We start from the raw sequence: 17,703 nt of genomic DNA, 5'->3' as shown, positions 1-17,703 counted from the left end.
CCACCATATAACATGTTACCAGCCCTCAGTTTAATGTCCAAATATAGGGCCCAAATAAACCTGCACTAGATTTACACTGTGACTATAAAGTGCTGTGACCTCTCTACATGATATACAGCTGGTTAAACTTATGGCTGGTCTGTATCATATTCATAAAAGCAGTGATTGAAGAGTGTATATTTTCATATGGAGGCTCACCTTTACAGCAGGAGGCTCTGTGTTGTGGATATTAGGTTTGGGAGTCCCCCCTGTTGTAAGAACCAGCTCTACTGGGACCCAGCTCATTCTCTGCATGTCTCTATAAACTGAGAGAGAGAGAGACAAAAAATAAAAAACAGAAAAGGGAGAGAATTATATACAGTAGTCACACAGAGAAAAGAAGGTACATGTTAAATTATAGAATGTCATATTGTTGACTTTTGGTTGTGATAAGGTAACTGTAGTCAAAAGTAGTCTCTCAGCTAACCACTGTAGACTTCATGTAGGAGTCGTTTTGGTATTTTTGATCTGACTGTATATAGATGGTCATTCTTTTGAAATGTTTGGTGGAACATCTGCCACATGGACGTCCTTCAGACATAATACACCAGCAGCAATAAAGAACAATAAAGATAAAACAGAATAAATCATAAAAAGATACTGTTAAACAAGTTAGACATATATCACAAGTATCAAAGTAGATTAGGTTATTTTTTTTTAAGGGGAAGACAGTGAAAACTGCACAGTGTTTACTTTGCCATTTTATTTTTACAAATGGACAGCTTGCAGACACAACTGGTCTTTGCATGTGTGCGACTACTACTGTCATGCAAACAAGCTCAAATTAGAGCTGTGCAACATGGCCAAACAATGAAATCCTGTTTTTTTCTGGTTTGTTTTTTTTAAGCTTGGGGACAATTCATGATTTGAATCATTTTTTTCCTGCACAATGCAGGAAAACTAAAACAAGATTAAAACAAAAATTGTGGACTTCTTATGCAAGATTGACAAAAAAGTGGGACTGATTACCCAGAGCCCCAATGGGCTCGAAAGTCTGGCATGAAAAGTTTGGTGTTGTTTGCAGTTTTTTCTCTCTCTCTCTCTCTCTCTCTCTCTCTCTCTCTCTCTCTCTCTCTCTCGGTAATTAGTGCTATAACTAAATTAGAAGTGTCTCTGAAAGAAAGAAAGGGAAAACAAATGAAAGTTGCATCATGGGAGAGACAGGAATCAAAAGCGACAGTGAGGGGGACTGCTTATGCAAAGGGCCCAGAATTTGGTGCTACGCTACTGCCTATACCAGTTGCATAAGTCACTATTATGCATATTCAGAAATTTGAAGTTATCTCAAACAGCAGTTGAGTGGGATCATCACAAGTGCACACACAGTCAGTTTACAAGTATAGATTTTGGCCTGATGTTACACTATTATACTTGAAAGCAGGGCCAAAGTTCAATATTTTTTTAATAATTAATTCCATGTCAAGTTGCATGTATAACACAATTTAAAAACTTTTATGTTGAGTGTCAGTTTTCTGCCTTCAGTCTGCACCCAAATGCTCACAAAAGGAGTTATTTTTTTCTCAATATGACCATTGATATAATTAGTAGGGCTGTTGAAACATGTAGATATTGGAATAAAAAATGAAAGGCAAAAAATTTACCATTCCCAATTAAATTGAGACTCATATCCCCATTGCAATATCTGTCAAAATAATCACAAACAACATTTCTTGCATATTTTGCAGCCCTGATTAATGAGTGCAGAAATTGTATTTAGACATTCAAAATGTGGGTAACCACAGATATTTTCTACACACTCACAAACTTGAATTTTTCATTAAGGCATTTTGCCACACTTATAAAGTGGTGTTTAAGATTATTTCTTTTAAATGTCTTTTTCTTTGTTTAGCTGTAGGAGACTTGTGTTTCATGCCCACATTAATGTTCTTGCCGTAGTCTATGTTTCTCAGGTATTACCAAATGGAGATGAGTCTTGTGTTATTATGACCAACAGCTATAATGGACAGAAAATTGGTAAAAACAAATAAATAAATACAAAGTCAAGCATATTTAGAAGGTGCCATTTAATTCGGGACAACATATCAGCTAACTTCATTTCACCCTGAGTCTCAAAAAAAAATCTCTGCAATACAAGCAACCAGTAGTCAGGGGGTCAAAGGTCACCAGGATAACAAATGATACAAATATTCCTGTGATCTTGAATGATTTTGAATCATAGAAAAAAAAAGAAAAGAAAAAAAGGACAAAAGGGTTCATTTTGGATGGCCGCACCAATAATATGGCTCTCTATATGTGTGTTTGTCCTATCAGTGATATGGTGCCAGTCAGTGTCAGGTTCAGGGTTGTATCTGCTAGGCTTTGAATGCCCTCCAGGTCCCATCATACGACTCTCTGAGACACCACACACACACACACACACACACACAGATACACACACATGCACTAAAAAGGTGGGAGAGTTCAATCCACACACCATCACACAGTGAAACACAGACCTTGTTTATAACAGAATCCTCTAACATGTGTGTATGTGTCTGTACGTGTGTGTGGTGTGATTGTAAAGCTGACAGTGTTTCCCTTGTGGGGTGCAGACAACAAACAAGGTCCCTGGTGGTTTTTGCTAGGAGAGAGGGTACAACACACTCACACACACACACACACACAAAGACACAAAGACACACACACAACTGTTAGAAGTTGTAGCAGCTTCATGCCAGCCGCGGCCATCTGGTTTATGTAACCAAGTCGAGCGTTGTACGTTTGACCTGTCTGCATGCGTTTGTGTGTGTGTGTGTGTGTGTGTGTGTGTGTGTGTGTGTGTGCGTGCAGTGCTAGGGAGAGAGGTGAAGGATTTCGGTGTACAGTTGACCTCCGGATTCTTTATTGCGCTGCCACGACCACGCTGCACCCTCCAGGGAGTGTCCTCGTATGTCTTCATCTCAGACAGACAGAGGAGGGAGAAAGAGGAGAAAAGAGTACAAGGGAACCCGAAATGGCTGAGGAGGGAGGTGGAGTTGAGTAGATGTCACGCACACACACATTCTGGGAGAGAGAATTAATAACCAGAGAGGATGAGGCTCCTAAGTGACCGGGCTGAGCTCAGGGTGAACCATAAACCATCCCTGTGTTTTATTGAAATGCCAGCGTCCTCCCATTAAATCTCCCAAACACCAGCCAAACTTCTCACCAGTAACTCTGTGTGTGCGTGTGTGTGTGTGTGTGTGTGTGTGTGTGTGACCTGCAAAGGTAAATTTGAGAGTGTTGAGAGAGCTGTGAGCATTCTGACAAAGACTTTCAATCACCACTCCACAAAGAGGGTACGAGTGTGTGTATGTGCAACCTCCAAAGGTAAATTTGAGAGTTGAGAGGGCCTTTTGAATGTTTCAATGGTATTTTAAAAGCACAACTGTTATTTTTACAGAATAGTATGTTTACGAGAATGGCAGGAAAGATGACAGTCGGCTTCAAAGCATTGAAAGCTTGATTCAAATCCATAGCAATGGAAATCCATGAGCCTACACTAAACTGTTATAAAACCTCAAAATAGTAGAAGTAGTGGGTTGCCCAATCCTCAAAATATTTTTTGCCATATGACATTAACTACATCCCTTGGAACTGTGAATTTTAGTTTTTTATCATTGTCTAAATATGGTGCAAAATTTGGTGACTTGTGGAACATGAATAAATGAGTTGAGGAACCAAACAAATGTGAATGCTTCTATAGAAGGCATGTGGGGTTTTTAATAAGTATGGAAGTAATGTAAATCATATATTGTGGACTTCACAGTTGCCACATCTGAACACAACTGAATATGTCGGGATGATTTTGGAGCAAGATTTAAATGATCCAGCTTCAAAACACGGTGTGCACGCCTGGTCTGAAGACATTATAAATACCAGTTTATGTGTGGAAAAAGGCATAAACATGGTTTGTTGTGCGTACACACCATTGATGCATATGGTCCCTGATGATGGCGCTAATCCCTCCATTATTGTTTAGAATCTATGACACGCAGCAGTCAAGCTGTCCTGGAGGCTCATGGTGGTCCTTAACACTTCTTGCTATCATACAGCGAGTGCGCAAACTCTAGCGCATGGGGTTTGAACAACAACATGCAGGGAGCTTTTCATGCCCTGATCAAGTCTAAGTCTAACCAACAGCTTAAGCTGCACAAAGCTTTGCAAAACCAGAGACAGGGTGAACATTTTTTCAAATAAGTGACATGTCGCTTAGCCTGGTTGCTGATGCATGTAGCAGGTTAGGTCATCTTCATTGTGGAGCACTAAAGCAATTTGATGTCTGCTAACTTGTGAACTAGCATTTTGATGATAAATTGTGATAAATTGGCTGCTGTTTTTCATCTAGTGCCATCATCAGACCTTCATTTTAATTCCTCCAGTATTTTGGTTTATAACCAAATACCTGCAAAAGCAATGACATTCCAGTCAGCCTTAGCTAGACTTTGATATTAGACATAGCTCTCTCTGACAGTGCCTACTATTTGCATTTAATGCACAACTTACAGAAACCATTAAAAACATTTTTTTCATTGTATTTATTTTGGTGCATATTTCAGCACCATGGGAAGAGAGCGGAGGTCTAATTATCATGAGTCACGTGTTTAAACTTCACAAAAAACAAAGTGATGCATTGAATTCCATGCTAATTTCTAGTAGGTAACCAAAGGGGGTTCGAAACACAGCAAAACAAAAGGAAAATGGCACAAAATGGACAAGTAGTTTGGCATAGGCATGTAGTTTTAACATATTAAGCACCGATCATGCAGGCTAATTTCAGTTTTCGCTAACATGTTTGAAGTCATTTGTTTCCAGAAAAAGCCCCAACAATCACAGACATTATTTGAACAGGCTGTTGGGCACGTCTTAAGCAGCTGGGCAAACTGCTTCAGTAATGCACCTCTTTCATTTGATGGGAATTAAATGCAAATTAGATAGACTTTTTCTTCCTGGTAATGTTAATACACGAAAACTGAAAGTGTGCAATAACAATAGGCTATTCTTTTTTAAGATGAGAAAATTTGTTGAGAACAAAAATTCTAAATTTTAAGGCCATACAAGTGACATTAGATTCTTGAGTTTGTGTTTTCAAGGCAGTGGTGTAGTGGAGGGTATATGCAGGTAAATAGGGTATACCCACCTCGTTTTCTGGCCGCTTACAGTACAGTATATCCAACTATCAGCCAGAAAAGACACGGGAATATTTAGGAGATTATACCCACTTCCTCCTTGGTAATCTACCCATCTATTGAGTAGTACATCCATCTTATCAAAATTGTCCTACTATACTAAGACATTCTCACTCCGACCTTGTCACATATTGACGTTTGGTCATGGACTTTCCACATCCAGATACAAAGTGAAAGGTATCCTGGGTGTATTGGTTGTTGATGTTCTGGGACACCGTGTCAAATTCTGTTACATGTGTTGTCTTCTTTCAAGATACACTTCTGTTTTTACAGGACATTTACCATTTATATATAGTCTCTTGATAAATAAACGCACTATGCTGTACAAGTACGCAAACTGACTTTTTTGTTTGTGCAACAAAAACATGTGGTTGGGTTTTGGCAACAAAAGCAGGTGGTTGGGTTTGGGAAAAAAGAACAGTGGTTTGGCTTTATAATTTTACGGGACACGCCATTCAACCAGGAGAAAGTCAGTGTGAATGGATGCCTTTTTTTGTCTGTGTCTGACACCACAAATCACCACCCAAGTGCTGGGTTTCAACAACTTTGGCGTAAGACCGGGTTGACTATACCACTGTTTCAAGGTATGGCAGCTGCCATAACTTGCCATATGCAATTGATATCTATGCCTGCTAAACATCAGCATGTTAACATTTTTTCATTGTGACCATGACTTAAAGGGACATTGTGCAACATTTTCAGTTGTTTATTGGCAAAAATTGATGTCTGCATTCATAAATATGTCATCATTGGTGTACTATTACCTCCACCAATAATCTGACTTATTCTCGTAAAAGGAGAATTTCGGATTTGTTTGTACATTGTGCGGGTAAGTCATCTGGGTGGTTCCCTAAGGTTTCGCTGTCTTGAGAATACATCCGCCGGCAAGGGACATACAGCCAGCGTGACTGAGAAGCCGACGGAGAGGAGAAAGAGGCGCTTTGCTACTACCCCAGCACTACTGCAGCATAACAAAGTCCTACTCTTTCAGCATGATGCAGGATCATGCATATGCAGCATCACGGGAGACGGAATCCTCATCGCCAAGAAAGCGCAAAAGGGAATCAAAAAGGCAATGTGACCAGCAACATGACCGGCGAATTCAAAAAACGAGGGTCAACATTGGGGTAGCCTTTCCTAGGTGGAAAGAGCTGCTGAAGGAGAAAGGTAATGCAATCACAGGCCAGCACCACTAACGCTAACAGCTGTTAGCCGCTGTTAGCGGCCAGCGACACTAACAGCGGCGCAGTGATGCAAGGAGAGGGATGAGGTGTGTGAGGTTGAGCCACTTGCCAGTTGTCAAAAGACAAGACGTGATTGGTTTGTTTCGATTTACACCCGCCCCAGCAGTCCTACATTGTAAACACAGCCAGCATGGTGAGGAGGGGGTTTGTCAACTCACGTCACATGTGTCTATGTAGGAGCCTGAATGAATACTCCAATTATCGGATGACATGGTTTCATCAATGTTATCATAGCTTTTTGGTACACAGTGGCTACCGTTGTTGCAATATGCATTTGAAACAGTGAGGCGCTAGAGTGCGCTATCCGTTTGAATGCAATATATGATTTCAACGTTAGATGGGAGAAATTCCTGCACACTGTGGCTTGTCCACACTGGGCCAACACATACAAACACTTCTGATTATACCACATTGGTTGTCTGCATTTTAAGACATGTCCAAACATTTGTTGGTCCATAGGGTCCATCCGGTATTACATTTTGGACTGCATGTAGACAGTCCACACATGCCCATGTTTGCAGAGCCAATAGCCTGATTGTAGACTCTTAAACTGGTACTTTGTCATTTCTTGACCATGTGTTTAATGATGAAAATTATTTGGATATGATTTCAAAGAAGAGGAGGAAGTAATCTGGCATCCATGCATGACATTGGAGTCATTGTTCACATCAAGCTGCATGGAAATGATACCAGGCTTTGAACATTAGCGGATCTGATCCTCATGCAAATAATGCATGAAGAACAATGGGTCTGGGATTCATCTTCTGTGGCTTTTTAATTCGCCAAGAGTGCAAGGAAAATATGGAAATTTAATGGTTATATATCCTATGACCAAAAGCAGTATCATCATTTAATTGTTGTTCTTCATGAAATGCTTTTTGATTCTGAAAAGATGGAATATATGGCTTTAACAACAGCTACTACCACATTCCCTTATTACCAATGCTGTCTAAAGTTTTGAGATAATCCATCTCTGTTATATTGTCCCCCTTTGGATTCACATTCAAACCTTTCTCGCTCTGATTCTTCATATTTTAATGAGACCCGACCTGTCCTGCAGTGTGACCAGCTCTTTTCCATGTTACATTATCTGGCTGAAAACAAAGCTTGACATTCTTCCATTCCCTCTGAAGCAGCTTTTGACCTAGATGCTATGAAACTTTGTCTCAGGAGTTAATCAGAATTTTGGCCTCCTTGCATGCCAGTGGAAAAGGGGATATATCCATCCAGGCATTAGCATTAGAAAGGAAGAAATGGTGGAAATGAGAGGAGAGGAGAGATTGTTTGACTGCCATCTTAACTGAGTGTGCCTAGCCAAGCCCGGCCAGGAGAAAATATAAACCCCCGAGAATAAGGCTTATTTTGACTGGTGGCCAGTTAGGGGATAAGACGCTGCAAGGGAGGTGTTTGTGTGTGTGTGTGTGTGTGTGTGTGTGAGGGGGTATGTGTGAATCATTGAGCATGCATGCCATAAAAGTAGCCAGCCGGTTTACGTCTGCCCGTCTCAGGTGTATATGTGTGTCCAAATCTGCATCTAAAGCCTTCTCCTCCTCCTCCATTTCCATAAGGATAAATGTCATTAGCCAGGCAGCTAGTGGCAAGACGCTACTTTTACTCAGCGCGAAATGTGAGGGGTGACTTTGTCCCTGAGAGAGAGAGTGAGAGAGAGAGAGGTCTGATACATGGACCAGACACAAATCCTCTTAGCCAAAAGAGAGAAAAAAAAACTGGCTTTTGGGTGGCGGCTTAAATCGGCCATTGTGGCTCTACTTTAAGACTTCCTCTGATGCCTTTCTGCCTGGCGCTAATGTAAATAAATGAGCCCCAGTAGGAAACTGGGGAGGAAGTGAGGGCAGGGGGTAGAGGGGGATCGTTTTCCTCGCTCTGTCAGTGCAACACACACAGCTGGCCTGACTAGCTATAGCACCTTTCAGTGTGGGTGGGTGGGTGTCCCTTGTGTGTCTTAGTGAGGAAAGACAAATTAAGAAAATCCTCTAAAGGGAAGACAGGTTTGTGACTGCTTCTTGTCTGATAGCTCGGTACTTACACTTGAGATTGAAGGAAATTTTAACATTAATTATAAAGATATCCAAATTTGTGGTGCTGGTAGGAGTTGGACCAAAAAATGCTGTAGTCACTTCAGTGACAGCCAAATCTCAGTGCTCTTTTGCAGTGCACCTGTCACATCATGCCCCACCTAGAAAAAGTGTTTCTGCTTCCCTGACTCCTACACACCGTTGTATGTGTCATTACAATATACAACATCTAAACCATGGCTTCTATGCAGCTGGAAAAGAACAGTCCTAAAGGCCATGTCACTACAGCCTACAAAGGTGGAGTCTGTAATTCTAATCCAATACATATTTTCTGGCCAAATTTATGAAATATCTTCTCACCCTCGCTCTCCCTCTTCCTCTGCCGGTTCCCCTCACTCTTTCACGTCCTTGCCCACATGGAACAGAGCTACACCATGATTGTAATGAAATGTTAATACAGTGTTTCCGATACATTTCTTTCTTTGTGACTTTGCTGGGAGAACAATAGACAGCAGCTTTAGGGCAAAATAAATCTGCTTAAATCATTCATGTCAAGTATATGTCAAACCATGTCAATTGTCAACTATGATAACACATACATTTGCAAACTTACCATGTTAACACATGTCATTTTTGCAGACTTAGGAGACACAGTAATTGGACTGTGGTGATTCAATAGACACCAGGAAGAAAAAGTTGCATTATCATTTCAGTCTTTAAGGAGCTCTATGCAAAATTCAGAGAGTATGAGCTGTCTAGAGATGGTCTGCAACATGGACGAGACTGAGCTGGCTGCTAGCAGCTAACGGTGCTCCATAAACAGTGCTAAACAATGGCAACAGTGCTGACAGAGCAAACGGTGTTAACCGGGGGGGACCAGAGGGTGGGCACTATGCTTCCGTGACTCTGCCGTCCTGATACCAGCAGTAACGGCCGCATAAGGGTGGCGATGAGCTAGCCAGTGGGATACACACATGCACTCACGTGCTTGTGTAGCCAGACCCGCTTACCTCAACAAACCACTGAGAAGCTCGGAATTACAAAGCACACAGAGGTAGCTTCCACCATAGCTTTACATAGCAAATAATGGTTAGCTGCTAAATTAATGCTCTGAATGTAACATACAGAACCTTTCGGAGTGAAAAAGGATTTGTTTTTTTATCTCAATATTCTCATGTTATCATGACATTGAAAGACATACTGTAAAGCATTATGAAAAGGCTCATTCATCAGACATTTTACTTATATGGATGAAGCAAAGTCTCTGTCAAGGCACTGGATGCTTAATATCATACAATATGTATCCATGAACACAATATATGTGGTCACACTGTGTATGTTCCTGGAAGTTGCCTCGGCACCACTGTCCTTTGCAGTGACCCAATGACATCATATCATTTCCTTAATGAGACTACTCTGCTCTTCCTTTGGTGCAAACTCTACATAAACAGCCCAATCACGGCCGCAGTCAGCATAAGCGTAGCTGGAGGGCCCGCATCAGCGAACACGCAGACAGAAACCATCATGTACTGTAATCATACCATTGTACCATATTCATATTACAGGCACACACACTGATCCACGATGATCAACCACATGCCGCAGACGGGGAAGGAGGATCAATGAGCTTAATAGGAAGTGACATAAAACAGTACCAGATGGCCAATCAGCACTCAAAGAGGTTGGATGTTACCGTGGGAACCCTTCAGGACAGCGTGTCTTCATTTCTGCTTTATGGTATATTACCGTACTGGTCGAGCCATTTAAAAGCCATTGCAAAACACCTTACAAACACAGACATCTAAGTGAACAAAGTATCATTTGAGCACTGCTATCCATCCATGCCATCCTTTCTTTGTCTTACACAGATTTATTTTGAATCAGGGTCACTGGCAGCTGAGGCCTCATGAAAGTTCTGTCTTCACCTTGGAAGTAGTAATTTTACAAAAAAAAAATTGGCTTTTTCCATAACTCTCAGCTGTACACATGGTAATCATCAGCGGATGGAATTTTTCTCAGATGTCATAGAGGTGGATCTGTTGGCATGTGAAATTAGTAGGTGTTATAATTTCATTCAAAGCACATTGCCTTATCTGTATTGCCCTCAAAGTTAAGCATGAAACTTTGTTCTTGACCTTGGGAATAGTAGTTTGAAAAAACAATTCAAGGTCCACTTGCTGGCTTTTAATTAACACCTGACAAAAGATCATGGGATATGGTTGAAAGCTTGAAAAAAAGATAGAAATTCAACATTGAGATTGGATTACTTTGTCAAATTATTACTTCAAAGGTCATGAATGGGCTTGTATGCTTAATTATACCGGTATTACTAGTAGTATAGTATAACTAAGTTAGTAGGTAGACCTTGAGTTTACACTTTATTATGCTAAACTTGTATAAGTAGACTAACCTTCCAACTGTGTTGCAATCTGTTGGGATACCACTATTATTACAGTGTAACAGTGAAAGTACAGATGCTTGGATGATCACCATCACCAATCACCCCGGCTGATGTTGTTAAATCACAAAACTAGTATAGTATGAAATAAGTTGTAACATAGGCTTCAGGAGAAAAACAGCATTGGCATCAACGCTTAAAAGTGCTGTATGTAACTCTACTAAAAGAAAGGTCCCAGGTCATCAAATACCAATGCTTTAGATTGGTGGTTTGGTGCAACTACCAACCCACAGCATCAATATTGGACAACCTGATCAATCAGAGTTCTTGGAGTCCAAGGAACATTCTTCAGAGAGGCACAATTTGGATAGATCATAAGGATTTCATGGAGATGAACTGAAATGAAAATACTTTGGGGGGAAAAATAGGAAAGGAAATTCCACAAGATTCTGCTCCACAAAGTTGAGGTTTAAGGTTGGAGCAGCTGATAGTAGCACAGCTCTGTAAGATGTTTTTGGTAAAAAAGATGCAAACGTTTCTATGCTTTATTAAACAAAGTAGGGCAATGTCCAACCATAAAGGAAAAAAATTCTACAGCTACACTGAATGGTCATATTCTGAAGCAAAGCAACAGGCCTGCTGTCATAGCCTCCTCCTAGCATCCCACTGCCTCCATGATCTCTCTCCAAGAACTCTGAAAATACAGCAAGTGCGATTCTCAGATTATCTGTTTCGCAAAGTTACAGATATTGTTGAATACAGCGACCTAATTATACACTTTGAAAGTTGTGAAGCAAAGGGGTTCCAGACACTTATAGTTGATCCAACAAGGCTTTCAGTCTTTAGTGTTAATGAACTGTACATTAACAAAGTTTCAAGGCACTTTGGTGCATCAAACTTACTACACAAAAGGTGCTTTGTTTAGCTACTGTTGAAGAACTGTGACATTTGGCAGAAGGTACAGGTTTTATTTAATTGTTACAGTTAGAAAATGCAGGACTTGTTGAACCTTTGACTTCTTTCTCTCAGCATTTTATAAAGCAATCAGCCACTTGATGCTGAGCTTTACAGTGATATAGCAAAGCTTCTCATCCTGCCTCGCAAAGCCTCTTCACTGTTCTAAAACCACTGTAGTGTAGCCTCTCATGACTTATTGCTGAAATATACAGTATAAAGTGAAGAGGAGATGACATATGATAAGGGCTGCGAGACAGGTTTGAGTTTGTGGCATTGAAGTTTAGACTTGTGAGCCGTGTGGATGCTCCCCGATCAGCCAAAGTTTTGGGGTAAAGATGTTTTATAAATGCTTTCTAGAAGATCCCTCTTCAACTGTCAGTGTTGTCAGCATTACATTTGCTTTCTGCAATTTCTCTTTTGTTCCCTTCATGCACCGGCAGCAAACCGCTGGAAATGAGTGGGGGATTCATTGCCCTTTTAGAAATTCTGACAAACAACTACTCAACCTTACAGGGGAGGCTGGCTACGGCCTGTTGAGTAAAGCAACTTCATCGCTATTATAATGTGCGTGCCATTCATTTCAGAGCCGAGTATGTTTGCTTGCTGCCATCTTTCTCTCTGTCAGTCGCTCTCTCTCAGCCCCCTCATGTCAGCGAGGTTCACATAATCCTCGTTAAGCGTTTGTCTCCAGTCTAACTCACAGATGATTATTCATTTAGCCGCTTTAGACAGCTCCCGTCAGCCACAAGGACTCCGCTCATCCACCAAGGGACAAATCAACACTCGTTTTTTTTCTTCTCCTCCTCCTCCTCCTCCTCCTCCTCCTCCTCAGTTCTTTCTCCACTTCCCGTCTCTCTCCTGGGCTATTACACTGAGTGTTATGTTTACTATAACCCGCATGCTTGTTAATTATAAATCACTGGGTCCTCTTACGTTCTATTAATTGGTACCTCCTCTCTCGGTCTATGCAGGAGCGCCGGCAAATAAATTCAGGTACGGCTTCATTAAGTGGCACTCTCACAACAGATCTTGACACACGCTACAAAGACAATAAAACAAGGGAGTTGTGGGGGAAAGAGTGGAGGGCCCCAACGACTTTGAGTCAGGAATAAAATTGAATTTGCTGACTTTACAGAGGGTTAAGCTTTGGTTAATCCGCATCTCTTATTAGAAGTCAAATTATCACCTATAGCAGTGAATTAGTAATTTGACAGACATATATTGTAGAATATTTAATTCATACGGAAACACAAAGAGAGACGGGTACAGACAAGAGCACAAAGAGAAAGAAATGGTCTCGGAGATAGAGCTAGCGAGGGTCTGCTCATGGACCTGAAATGACTGGGTACAGTATCACACCGGAGAGCTCCATTAGAGATAATTGGATGGATTTCATATTAATATATGCTCTGTCATTTAGCATTGCACACAGGCTTAACCCCTGCATGGGATTTCATCCCCTGCCAAGTCCTGCAATGATACACTTCACACTGATCATAATGATTGGAATACTGTCACCCAAAGCGGGTGTGATGTATTGGAGTAAAAAGAAAAAGAAAGAAAGAAAGAACGTTCTGCTTTATTTCTTACACTGCTGTCTGTTGCACTTGTTTAATTTGATCAGCATTGGCTTTACATTTCAAGAAATGTGTTAAGTTATTAGTTTACTGATTTAGTTAAAGAAGTATTTCACTGCTGGAAAACTGCAGTTTTATGAAAATGGTCTTTTCATAAAACTGGGGTGTCTATGCAGTAGGAAAGCACTGCTTATTAGCACTGCTTAGTTTCACCATCTGTTATCAGTTTTTTTCTGCCTCCGTTTACACAAATTTGCGATTCCTAGGACCACAAAGGAATGACCCGACCTACTCTGTCAATAATTGGCTAGTACTCGTTGCCTTTGTTGGTAAGATTGCTTACGTTTAGGCAAGAGCAGTGTGATTGGTTAGGGCAGGGGTGGGCAACCTGCACCACCGGAGCTGCATGCAGCTCTTTAGTCCTTCTCTAGTGGCTTAACATTTCAATTTTCATTTATCAGTGCTTTATCGGGCCTAAAGTTACTCTGACATTCTCCAATTGTAAAAATGTGTAGTCTATACACACAGTAAAAAAAGTTTTAACATTTCAGCAACTTAAATATGTCAATCGACTTCAGCCCAGCGCCTTTCCCTCTACATTTTGCCAAATCTTGTAGGTGGCTACAGTAGTCTTGAGTCTACTGAAGAGTGTGTGAAGAGATTTGCAGTGCCACCTGGTGCTAAAACATATTAATTAATGCTCATTTAGATCTATTTGTAATGTTGACAAGCTAGGCTGTTACCGTCATTAAAAGGCTTAATATGTTTTGCGGCTCCAGACAGAAATTATTTTTGGTGAAGGTTGCCAGCCCCTGGGTTAGGAATGTCAGGATCAGGCAATCAGAGGCAGAGTAAGGCAGAGTATGGCAGCCCATTCCTTTGGTATCCTAGTATTTGCAAATTTGCTCTGTTTACACAATGCAGGGAAAACTATGGTGCCCACCACCTGTTCAAAAATTTTTGTATCACAGCTAAACAGTACACTAAAATGTGTTCCTGAAAACATTTTAGGCAAAAATTGGCAACACTTAACAAACTAGAAAAGCACTCAGAGAGTGCAGACCTCCGCCAAGTAGGTGATATTCCCTCCCCCTCTTCATCAGATTTTGCAGCCTGCATCACAATTAGGTTATTTGCATCACTATCATTATTAGGTTATATATGCCTTCACCATGGAGACACTGTGGTGTATTTATTTCGTTTTTATTTTTTACCAACACAGAATATAATATGTTTTTTTGTATTTTTCACTTTCTTTTTTTCCAACACAGAATATTAATTTCAACTTTAGAATTACAACAATATTTAGCAAGTAGAACAAGACGTGCTTTCCGGTCACCAGATGGCACTATTTTCACCATCTTTAGAAATTGGAATTGCTGCTGAGGCTGTCTGACGACTTTTTTATTATTTTATCCACTTTGCTTCAACCGATCACCACCAAAATTATCATCTGTTTCTTGTCCCATTATCCACCTTTCCTGAAAATTTCATCAAAATCCGTTTATAACTTTTTGAGTTATTTTGCAGACAAACAAACAAACAAACAGACAGACAAACAGACCAATGCTAGCGAAAACATAACCTCCTTGGCAGAGGTAAAAAATACTGGTTCATATTTGATCAACACTGCTTAGCTTACTGTTTGAGCTAAGTTTGAGAGAGAGGATGGAAACAAGAGGGGGGCGGCTCTCTCTTGATCCGCTTCTATACTCTTTGTGTCTGTGAAAGTGGCAAGCACACAAAACTGAGGAAGTACAATCAGTAGTTTGAGCCACAGTCCCAGAGCCAGTGAAAGTGAGCGGATACACCTGAGTGCTGGCAAGGGTAGTTTAGTATAATTATATCATTTACAAATACTGCCTACATTGCTATGACACAAAGCTGGTTGAAACGGCAAAGTATCCCTTTAATTGCTTTTACTCCACGTGCTTATAGTTTATTTATTTATTTTCATTTAACTAAGGTGCAAGTTTAAACCTAATTTCTAAAATGTTGGCCAAGTAAAATACGTAAATCCTCTGCTCTTTGTATCACGCACACACAAACGCACAGACACATGCACGCACACAGGTGAGCACACTAGAGTGCGGCTTTGGCCGCATTTTCCTGACCGAACCCGACCCAAGTTTGAGACAATTATTACTGAGCCCGGCCTGAACCCGACAGGCTTGCTGATTTTTGAGTCGGAACCCGACCTGAGCCTGACGCAGTTAGTTACCTGACATAGTTATCGTTATGGACAGCATGTAAATAACCATCAAAAGGCTGCTGTTACGCACAGTCAAATGCCGCTCGCACAGCAGCGCAGCATGGCACTGTGAACACTCAACTGAAGCGGAGCCTGTGCTGCGTTCAGATGTTGTCACGAAAATAACGAATCCCAGCACTTGAATAGGCCATAGCACAACACAGCAGCATGTCAAGTGGGCCAACCCGCCCATAAAAAAACAAAACAACCCTGTAAACCTAGGGGAAACACTGCACTCATATTCTGTATTAAATGTTATCTTTACTTTATTCCTCTGTTCCTCCTGATTGAACTACCTTTATGAAAATATACTGAACAGGAAGTGACAAAAGGACACAATTAATCGAGCACCAGTGACTCTCATACATCTTGGCATTTCAGTGCTGCTTCACACCTATGATGGCATTTTGTTCTCTGTCATACTTTTTAAAGGACAAATTTGTCTCTCGATCAACATGTACCTTGTAGTGTTTTTATCAGCTACTATGGCAATAGAGATGTGTAGGACTTTGCAGTTCTGTACATCCTCGACACCTCTGCTTGTTTTATTGTGTATTTGGGGGGCTCTTTGGTAGAGTGGAGACATGTAACTGTGTTGAAGCATGACATGAACACTTTTTCAACAGTAAAATAAAAGTATCACAACATTAAGGCCTGTCTAAGCCTGGCAAAGAACTCAAGCTCTACACATGTGCATAAAAATAGGTGGATGAAAAGTAAAATGTAGTAGTAAGTAGACAAGATGTAGGGGCGTGGATGACTTCTTGCTGTGGACATTATAGTTGATGCAAAATAACACAAATTCTGTTAAATAAATACATTTCAAAAGGGTTAATTTGACAAAAAATGCTTCTTTAATCAAGACATAAGTGTCAGGGTTAATCACACAGGCTGCAGGATGGACTAACAGTTACTGTTATTACTTGCCTTTTTGGCCGTTACTGAACAGCCACTTGGCCCAGCATTCCAACCCAGCACCACCCCATAGAATGTCTCCAGTACACTACGAAGTCAGCTGCGACTCTCCCTAAATTGGCAGGGGCAGTAGAGGGCACAACAGTAATGGGGAGACCCACTTCAAAAATCCCCTTCACCTCTTCCCTCACTCTCCCTCTTCCTCTTCCTGATTTGCTCATCAGAGAGAAATCTCTTTCAACTAGCTGAGGAGGTTTAGGACAACTGTGGAGTCTGACATAATTATCAGTGGCTTGGCTTTAATCACACTCTCCTCGGACTCCTCAGTGCACATTATCTGACACCAAACACAGACGCTCCCCTGCCTGAAACAGGCCAATTTAGCCTCCTAACGCCACTCAGAAAGCCAGCTGTCACAGACAACTGGAGATGGACAGAGAAAAGGCGGCATAAAGGGAGAGCGAAGGAGAGACGTAATTATGCACCATATTTTGGCTTTGTTGTTTCTTTTTTTCTCTCTCCTTATCCTTTTTTTATTCCTTTACTTTGTGCACTTTTAATAAGTCTGAAAATGTGTCAGTTTGATTCAAGTCTAACAAAGCTGTGGATGATTTATGTCAAAAGGTTGGAGGAGAAAAAAGAGTGAAGCAAGATTTGAGAGACAGTTTCAAGGTAGCGACGCTTCAATTAACCCGCGTTACCTGTATAGGATATCATTTGAATGACTGCTGAATTAATAAGCGCTTTTTGAAAATCTCTTGAAATGTGTTCTTGAGATACATCAAATGTAATCAAAGGAAATTAAATTCTTGTACCTGGCTTAGAATAATTTGAGGTCTTTTCAAATCCAAATTGTAACTCATCAGGGCTGGAAGACTCAAACTTGGATTTCAAACATGAGCTGAGGCTGGGTATAATTGTCATGGAATTTCATCTTGTTTTGCTCCACAGTTACTTATGGATTCTGTTAGTGCCTATTTGGCAACTCTCATAAATTGACTGTGAAAGTGTTTTCACTCATGATTTGCATCTATAAGTGCAAATTAGCAGGAACGATCCTTCTTATGACTTGAACACTTCCAACCCTAATTCTGGGGTAAAAAAAAAAAAAAAAAAAA

The 17,703-nt window shown here is 40.7% G+C and overlaps 1 long non-coding RNA gene across 3 annotated transcripts in view; it reads right to left on the bottom strand.

Moving 5' to 3' along the window:
- The window catches only part of LOC126406598 (uncharacterized), a 298,656-nt gene that overhangs the window by 161,725 nt on the left and 119,228 nt on the right, over positions 1-17,703 (bottom strand). For all 3 annotated transcript variants that reach the window (XR_007571725.1, XR_007571726.1, XR_007571727.1), the window contains exon 3: positions 199-305. This is a non-coding gene — a long non-coding RNA (uncharacterized LOC126406598). The remainder of the gene's footprint in view (positions 1-198; positions 306-17,703) is intronic.

Source organism: Epinephelus moara, chromosome 19 (genome assembly GCF_006386435.1).
Source record: "Epinephelus moara isolate mb chromosome 19, YSFRI_EMoa_1.0, whole genome shotgun sequence".
NCBI lineage: Eukaryota > Metazoa > Chordata > Actinopteri > Perciformes > Serranidae > Epinephelus > Epinephelus moara.
Note: the sequence above shows the minus strand (reverse complement) of the source record. Positions and strands in the feature narration are given on the sequence as shown.